General features: G+C 39.4%; 1 long non-coding RNA gene across 1 annotated transcript; it reads right to left on the bottom strand.

Moving 5' to 3' along the window:
* Positions 1 to 470: 470 nt before the first annotated feature.
* Positions 471 to 3503, bottom strand: LOC115391210 (uncharacterized). The gene is made up of 3 exons (XR_003931750.1): positions 3230 to 3503; positions 894 to 961; positions 471 to 624 (listed from the first exon to the last, which is right to left on the bottom strand). It is a non-coding gene; the product is annotated as an uncharacterized LOC115391210 (long non-coding RNA).
* Between the last annotated feature and the right edge of the window lie 5707 nt (positions 3504 to 9210).

Consider the following 9210-nt stretch of genomic DNA (forward strand, 5'->3'; position numbering starts at 1 on the left):
GAATATTCGTTGGCCTTCCAACGCTGGATTACCATTGGATTATGATGCAAATAGAAAGTTGGATTTACGTTAAAACCTAACATAGGCTTGAAGTCAACTTTCAACGTTAAATAGACATTGGATTTTGAATGTAGGCTTTTTGAATGATGGGTTGACGTCAAAATCCAATGTCGGGATAACATTAACCTCCAACACTGAACAGACACTTAAAGGTATAATGGACGATTTTCTCGAAAAAGTCGAAGCCAAATGTCTCTTACTTGCTTTTTGAAAAACGTGCATGCGCCAGACCATCCTACCGGCTCTGCTGCTCCTACGAGCACGCTTGACGGCGTTACGCAAGCATTTCTCCAGCATGATTGACATGTTAGAGGACCAATAGTTGAGACTCGCATCACGCCAGTCATTGGTTAAAACATCGTCTATTATACCTTTAAGTCAAGGAAAAAAAAAAAGCTTGAGCACACAAAAATGTAGGTCACAAATTTACTCTTTAGAATTCTTTAAACAGTGCAAATAATGACTATAAACTGCGCATATAAAACAGCATTATATAAAGCTAGCTTCTTTGTAGGTCCCCTTCCACATAAGTTGAACTCCGCCTGGACTTCTTGCGTCATCAACCTGTGGGAATAAGGATACAATTATACATTAACTTAGCAATTATCTAGTGTTCCAGGGCAAATCATGGATTCTTAAAATGTATCTGGTCGCCAAATCTGTGCAAGGCTTGATTTACCTTATCTTCACAATTTCACATGTGCACAAGTAACTGTGGTGGGGTGGCGAGTGCCTGGTGGCTACAGCTTGTGTAGGCGGGGCCTATGGTCTGATTCTACAGAAAGTGTACAGCTGAACTAACGGCTTGCTACACATGCATCGCTTAAACTTACTTGTCCATGACCTATTTGACATTGGTTTCCATACTCGTTCCTCTGTCTACCATTGCCAAGCGTTGAATCTGAAATTGGAGAAAATCTGTGTTAAACAAGGTTAGTGTTCAGTATATCCCCATGACTGTGTTACAAGATGATTCAAACAGTACACATGAGAAAATGCATTATGTTGTAGTCTTAACATTGCCAGTAGGATTGGGCACCGAACCACGGTGCTTTGTTGGCACCAACCGAATGATATCCGTCCACCTATGACCAAACACTAGTTATAAATTCGGTGCTTATCTTCAGTACTTTAAAAAAAAAAAAAAAAGGGGAAAAAATACACCACCACAAAATTACATCAATCCCGTCCTTAGTGCACATGCAATCAGTGAGGAATGCTCAGAGGAATCGGGTGTGCCAAGATCGGATGATATTTTCCCTAAGGGCAGTGTTACAGCAATGATTTGTGTTGAAACCCAATGCCTAGGTTTTGTGACCAATATTGCTTTCAATCTAGCATGTAACTAAACTACAAAAATCAGTTTGTCACCAATTTCGACAAAACTGTTGGAAATTATTTGCCACAAATGAATGTATTGAAGGGTCATTTTTCATGTTACGGAATTCCATTGCAAAGAGATAATGATTTATGTTTTAAACAAAATATTACCAATGTGTTATGGCCACGTTATTTGAATAATGCCTAATAACAGCATGTCTCTAGTTTCTTTTGCAGCTTGTTTTGTGAAGATCGAGCCACATTTGACCGAATGACGCCAGCTCTGGCGAACCAATATGCTGTTACAGAAATTTGTTTAAGACCCAATAATGTTGTTTATTTGTCACATTTCCAACCACTCCAAGAAGATATAATAGGAATTATGGGTTTATTATGTGCATTTGTTTGTAATTAATAGAAATATGACCAGTCTTTATCACCAAATACGGTGAATGCGAAAAACTCTCCACTCATCCCTCAATTAGTGCAATGTGTAAAATAATTTGTAGTGTCCGTCCCCCGAATGTTCTGTCCTGATTCACATGTAATATCAAGAAGGATTGGGGAACTATGGTTGTTCATATGTGCATCTTTGCTTAATGAATAGCAACAATATGTTTGAAAACATGATTCCCCATCTAATTTTTGAAATCGGGGCCACATTAGTCGCTGTGTAGTGTCCGTCCCTCAGTAGTGTCCGTCCCCTCTTATTCTCTGACCTTCAATTACCAGTTGTAATTGGTGCATTATTTATCATTGTTTATTGTTGAAGCACAATTTCATCAAAATGCGTTGCTTATTTCTGTGTCAGGAAGGCATTTGTGTTAAATTGTGTAGTGTCTGTCCCTTCCTTTGCATGGTCTGTTACATGATGTTACATGAGCTATGATGGAAATTAAATAAGGGTTAAAGGTTCGACTGGAGAAAAAAATTAATTGTTGTCTGATATTAACTGATTTAATGGCAGTAAGATACACATGTAACTAACTGTGGTGCGTTTAGTATGATTCATTGACCGTGTTGACAACATGATCACATGATGATACTCATCAACGATGCAAACGACACTCAATATCAAATGATATTTTATAATTTACTTGAATATTGACATTTTGAAACACTGAAAGCTTGCTTTGGGACAAAAACTTGCAGAAAAACACCATCAATCCCATTGAGATCACTGTTTAAATGGTCTTTGTACGAATATGTCATCAGGCGTAGCGTCCGTCCCCCTTTTCTTGTGAATCGTTACTTAAGCTACAATTGATAAGGAACATAGTTAAATGAGGAATAAATGTTTAAATGGAGAAACTGAAAGGTTGTTGTTTGATATTCAACTAAATTAGAGCAGCGAGATTTCACTCTGACGAACAATGGGGGCAGATATAGTCTATTCACGGCATGAAATTTTTAAATTTTGTGAAATTACTCATAAAATCAGTTGATATTTTGCAAGTTTCTTGCATTTTGGTGTTCTATAACACGAAAAGATTACTTTGGGTCACAAACATGTAAGAAAGACACCATCAGTACCATGATGAACACCCAGCAGTTGGTCTCAATAGGATGCATGTTCGTGTTGGAGTGTCCGTCCCCTTAAAAAATGCGGATTTGGGTACCTGCGTTCGTTGCCTTTTTATGCGATAATGGTGTATGGATACTACAAATCATTGGTGCTTCATTATAGAAGAGGTGTTCAAGTACATGTTGCACCAACATACATGGGAATTTGCCAACATGAAATTTTCAGTCACCCTGTCCTGAAAGTCATGATCTGATCTTGGCACACCCGAATGCATTATTATATTATTCTCACTGCGCAAGACTTCACAACAGATATGAAACCTACCAGTTTTTGTCTTTCCTCCACCGAGTTCAGCGACTCGTCAAGACTTTTAAGTTCTTCAACTGTTGTAGCCTTGTCAGGAAGAGCTGTGTCCTGCGGCTATGCTTGAATGACCTTCAGCTCCTTCAACATGTCTCGGATCTCCACAAGCATCTGCATAACTTTTCTGTGAAATCCTAAAGCAATGAAACAAATGACAATTGCAATTAATCAGAGCACAACCTTACCAACTCAGCACTTGCCCCCATTAGTTTTATTTGTTCCACTTTACTGCAGTAAAACTCACTGGAGGGGTGTACCCTGGTCCAATTTAAAACGCATACAATTTTGGTGTGGATCCGACTCATCAGGCAGTTCCACTGGCCATCCAAACTCGACCTTCCGTTGACCTCCATTCATTTTTTGGACCAGGATTACACCTCATTTTCATACTTAAATTTGTTTGTCAATAAAAATTGTAATACATAAAATGTTTGTATACATATTTGCTTTCACCATGTTAAGTTTCATTATGGTGGGAGTAAAGGAAAAATGGCCGCCATCATGAAATTTTTGGTGGCTAACGGCTTTTATCAAAAAAGCAATGCCCAAGGAGCATGTGTGCCAATTTTGGTGCTTGTTTCCACAAGTGAACGATTCTCCTGTAATTTGCAGTTATCTGCCCCACTATCTAGTCTGTGTCGGGGTTTGAAAGTCACCGGTTCGAGGGTCCTACCGGCACGGCAGTGATAAAGGTGAGGAATGGGGTTGTTCCTCCACCGGGGTATCAGGATCAGGTTCAGGTTCTGGGACAGCTCGTCACCTCTTTGGTCAAGGAGGAATCCATGTTCAATCCAGGGGTTCAGCGTACCAGTGGTTATCAACCAAGGGAACAAAAGAAAACCCAGCCTGCATGACAATAAAAACCTTATTGTACACAGGATGTTACAGAGCATATGGCCATTTGTGTTATTCAAATTTCTGCATGCTACTTAGTAAAGAACACAGTAACAATCATTTCTATTCACTCCTTTCAAGACTTACTTGTCTTTATGAACCAATACATCAACTCAAATAGAATATTTTTTTAACCTATGAATTGATGATGGGTTCAGTTTCTTTTAAACCATGAGTTATGATTACAAATTTTTACCATGAAATCCATTGTTTGTATTTCAAATCATGAACTAGAATATTTTTCTAGCACAACCTCTAACAAATTAAGTTTTTATAGTTATTGCAACTTTTTTGCACACAAAAACATTATAAACCCATATTTTACAAACAAACTGGCAAAATCTCTTCACAAAACAATCAAACCAGTTAATTCAAATCAATACTCAAGAAAATTGCACTGGTGATTTTGCAAAACACAACTGAATTAAGCTACAGCTCACATCAGAGATCCCAAAGTATAATCAAACCACAATAAAATGTCTTTTAAAATTAAATAAATCTATCTATCAACTGTATCCTAGCAGTAACTGTCGTTTCAGCAGATGAACCAAGATGACAAGAAAAAAAACACATGCTGCAAGCCCGCCATCAGCAGGGCGCAGCAGCTAGCTTGATCAGACACGTGCGCTCATTAGCTGAGCTGAGAATATCACTCACCAAGAATTTCGGAGAGTTTTAGCATCACTTCCTGGATGCTTCCTCGCTTCCAAGTGCATTCATGGATGGCTCAAAGCTTTTCCAGCTCTTCATTCGTCCTTAAAGTAATGATTTTTCTCAGTTCGCCTCCTCCTGTGTGTCTCCTCTCTGCTCGTCCGGATCAACTGCGCTGCTACCAGACGGGGCGGGAACTAGCTTCCCTCCAACCAATAGGATTTCAGTATTTCTACATAGCAACCAATGAAATGAATGAAGTCTCACAGACATCGTGAACAACCAATTAGTTTCTTTTTTTTCTTCACAGTGTCTGAGAATAAATGAATAAAAAAAATAAAAACCACAATATAAACGAAAATAAATTAAAACACATTTATAAAATATACACACAGTATGAAGCTCAGTTCTACTGGGCAACACTGACCAACAGAGATCGTAAGCGTCTGAGAGATGAGTTCTGCGACCTGATGAAAGTCTCAGACTTTTCACTCATGGTGACTGTGACAGATCAGCATCGGTATGAAAATAATCACTTGTAAAAATGGCCAACATAACAGCAAATTTTACTCTGGCTCTCTTCACTGCTGGGCATGATGGGTAATGTGGAGCCATCTGAGAATAGCTGCACTGTAAAAGCGACCGCGACCATGAAGCTGTGATATTCTGCTGTGATGGAGATCCTCTCTCACTGTTTATAGTGGATAGCATGAGGACGTTGTAAGTTTTTTTTCCCCCTAAATTACATCCTATAACCAGCAGACACTTTCGGACGTTAATTCACCAAAGAGCCCAGGAGGGCTGACTGTCGCTGACTTTTTTTTTTTGGGACGATCTTTGGACATAATTACTCACTCCAGTCACAGAGTCTCCCTCAAGACAATAAGACGATAAAATCACATTTAATAGCATTGTGGAATAGAATGTGATAAAGAGATTATGAGGGAAAGTTTGTTGAATCAGGTCACATGATCACAGCAGGTAAACAGCAGACCTGCAGTTCTCACACCTGAGACACAAGCGCTCTACCGTGGGACAATTATGCACCAAACATCTCCTTCCACTGCTTTGCTGAAGATGTCCAGTTATATCTCCCTATGAAGAACTCCTTTGCTACCACAACCCGTTCAGAGAGCGGCAGTCAGCTGACCAACGGTGCTTAGTGTTGCCAAAGGCCAGGCAAAAGGCCAAGGGAGACATAGCCTTTGCGGTCGCAGCCCCCAAACTCGAGAACACACTCCCACCTCACATCAGAGCAGCTGAGACCCTGGAGGTCCTTAAATCCCTCCTCAAGACCCACCTCTTCTCATTTGCTTTTAAATAAGTGTCCAGCCACCAGCCCAACCCATAGATAAGTTAGGCTTTTTCATTATTATCATCATATTTAATTACCCTCTGTATATATATTTTATCAAGCTCTTTATGCACTGTTTTTATGTGAAGCAATTTGGTTTCAGCTGTTGCTGTCTGTAAATGTGCTATAGACATAAATTTGACTTCACTTGACTTGATGTTAGAATTTAATGTTATTTTGACGTTGTCATTGTGTAATGTTCAGAGGATGTTGGAATTTGGTTGTATACCCTACGGCTGAATGTCAGCATTCTACATCAATTTGACGTTAGCCTTTAACGTTGACCAGACGGTGGATGTTGGTTACTTGCCAACACAACTTGAAACCAACTAAATGAGAACGTCAAGGTGACGTTGGAATTTAACATTGTTTGGAGGTTGTCAACATAACATTTAAAAGATGTTGGGCTTTGGTTGTAAACCCAAAAACTGAACGTCGGTATTCTATGTCAATTTGACGTTGGCCTTTGACGTTGATCAGACGTTGGATGTTGGATACTTGCCAACACAACTTAAAACCAACTAAAGTACAACGCTGGGTTGACGTTGGAATTTAACATTGTTTGGATGTTGTCAATATAACGTTTAGAAGATGTTGGGCTTTGGTTGTAAACCCAACAACTGAACGTCAGTATTCTATGTCAATTTGCCGTTGGCCTTTGACGTTGACCAGACATTGGATCTTGGTAACTTGCCAACACAACTTAAAACCAGCTAAAGTACAACGTTGGGTTGACGTTGGAATTTAACATTGTTTGGATGTTGTGAAAATACCGTTTAGAAGACGTTGGGCTTTGGCTGTAAACCCAACAACTGAACGTCGGTATTCGACATCAATTTGATGTTAGCCTTTGACGTTGACCAGACGTTGGATGTTGGTTACTTGCCAACACAACTTAAAACCAGTTAAGTACAACGTTGGGTTGACGTTGGAATTTTACATTGTTTGAATGTTGTCAATATAACGTTTAGAAGACGTTGGGCTTTGGTTGTAAACCCAACAACTGAACGTCAGTATTCTATGTCAATTTGACGTTGGCCTTTGACGTTGACCAGACGTTGGATGTTGGTTACTTGCCAACACAACTTAAAACCAACGAAAGTACAACGTTGGGGTGATGTTGGAATTTAACATTGTTTGGATGTTGTCAATATAACGTTTAGAAGACGTTGGGCTTTGGTTGTAAACCCAACAACTGAACGTCAGTATTCTACGTCATTTTGACGTTGGCCTTTGACGTTGACCAGACGTTGGATGTTGGTTACTTGCCAACACAACTTAAAACCAGCTAAAGTACAACGTTGGGTTGACGTTGGAATTTAACATTGTTTGGATGTTGTCAATATAACGTTTAGAAGACGTTGGGCTTTGGTTGTAAACCCAACAACTGAACGTCAGTATTCTACGTCATTTTGACGTTGGCCTTTGACGTTGACCAGACGTTGGATGTTGGTTACTTGCCAACACAACTTAAAACCAACGAAAGTACAACGTTGGGGTGATGTTGGAATTTAACATTGTTTGGATGTTGTCAATATAACGTTTAGAAGACGTTGGGCTTTGGTTGTAAACCCAACAACTGAACGTCAGTATTCTACGTCATTTTGACGTTGGCCTTTGACGTTGACCAGACGTTGGATGTTGGTTACTTGCCAACACAACTTAAAACCAGCTAAAGTACAACGTTGGGTTGACGTTGGAATTTTACATTGTTTGGATGTTGTCAGTATAACGTTTACAAGATGTTGGGCTTTGGCTGTAAACCCAACAACTGAACATCGTTCTTCAACGTCAATTTGTCGTTGGCTTTTGACGTTGACCAGACGTTGGATGTTGGTTACTTGCCAACACAACTTAAAACCAACTGAAGTACAACGTTGGGTTGACGTTTGAATTTAAAATTGTTTGGATGTTGTGAATATAACGTTTATAAGACGTTGGGCTTTGGTTGTAAACCCAACAACTGAACATCGTTGTTCACGTCAATTTGACGTTAGTCTTTGACGTTGACCAGACGTTGGATGTTGGTTACTTGCCAACACAACTTAAAACCAACTAAAGTACAACGTTGGGTAGACGTTTGAATTTAACATTGTTTGGATGTTGTCAATATAACGTTTAGAAGACGTTGGGCTTTGGTTGTAAACCCAACAACTGAAAGTCAGTATTCTACGTCATTTTGACGTTGGCCTTTGACGTTGACCAGACGTTGGATATTGGTTACTTGCCAACACAACTTAAAACCAACGAAAGTACAACACTGGGTTGACGTTGGAATTTAACATTGTTTGGATGTTGTCAGTATAACGTTTAGAAGACGTTGGGCTTTGGTTGTAAACCCAACAACTGAACATCGTTGTTCAACGTCAATTTGACGTTAGTCTTTGACGTTGATCAGACGTTGGATGTTGGTTACTTGCAAACACAACTTTAAACCAACTAAAGTACAACGTTGGGTAGACGTTTGAATTTAACATTGTTTGGATGTTGTCAATATAACGTTTAGAAGACGTTGGGCTTTGGTTGTAAACCCAACAACTGAACGTCAGTATTCTACGTCATTTTGACGTTGGCCTTTGACGTTGACCAGACGTTGGATGTTGGTTACTTGCCAACACAACTTAAAACCAACGAAAGTACAACGTTGGGTTGACGTTGGAATTTAACATTGTTTGGATGTTGTGAATATAACGTTTATAAGACGTTGGACTTTGGTTGTAAACCCAACAACTGAACATCGTTCTTCAACGTCAATTTGACGTTGGCTTTTGACGTTGACCAGACGTTGGATGTTGGTTACTTGCCAACACAACTTAAAACCAACTAAAGTACAACGTTGGGTAGACGTTTGAATTTAACATTGTTTGGATGTTGTCAATATAACGTTTAGAAGACGTTGGGCTTTGGTTGTAAACCCAACAACTGAAAGTCAGTATTCTACGTCATTTTGACGTTGGCCTTTGACGTTGACCAGACGTTGGATATTGGTTACTTGCCAACACAACTTAAAACCAACTAAAGTACAACGTTGGGTTGACGTTGG

The sequence above is a fragment of the Salarias fasciatus genome, chromosome 1, assembly GCF_902148845.1.
Source record: "Salarias fasciatus chromosome 1, fSalaFa1.1, whole genome shotgun sequence".
In the NCBI taxonomy this organism is placed as follows: domain Eukaryota; kingdom Metazoa; phylum Chordata; class Actinopteri; order Blenniiformes; family Blenniidae; genus Salarias; species Salarias fasciatus.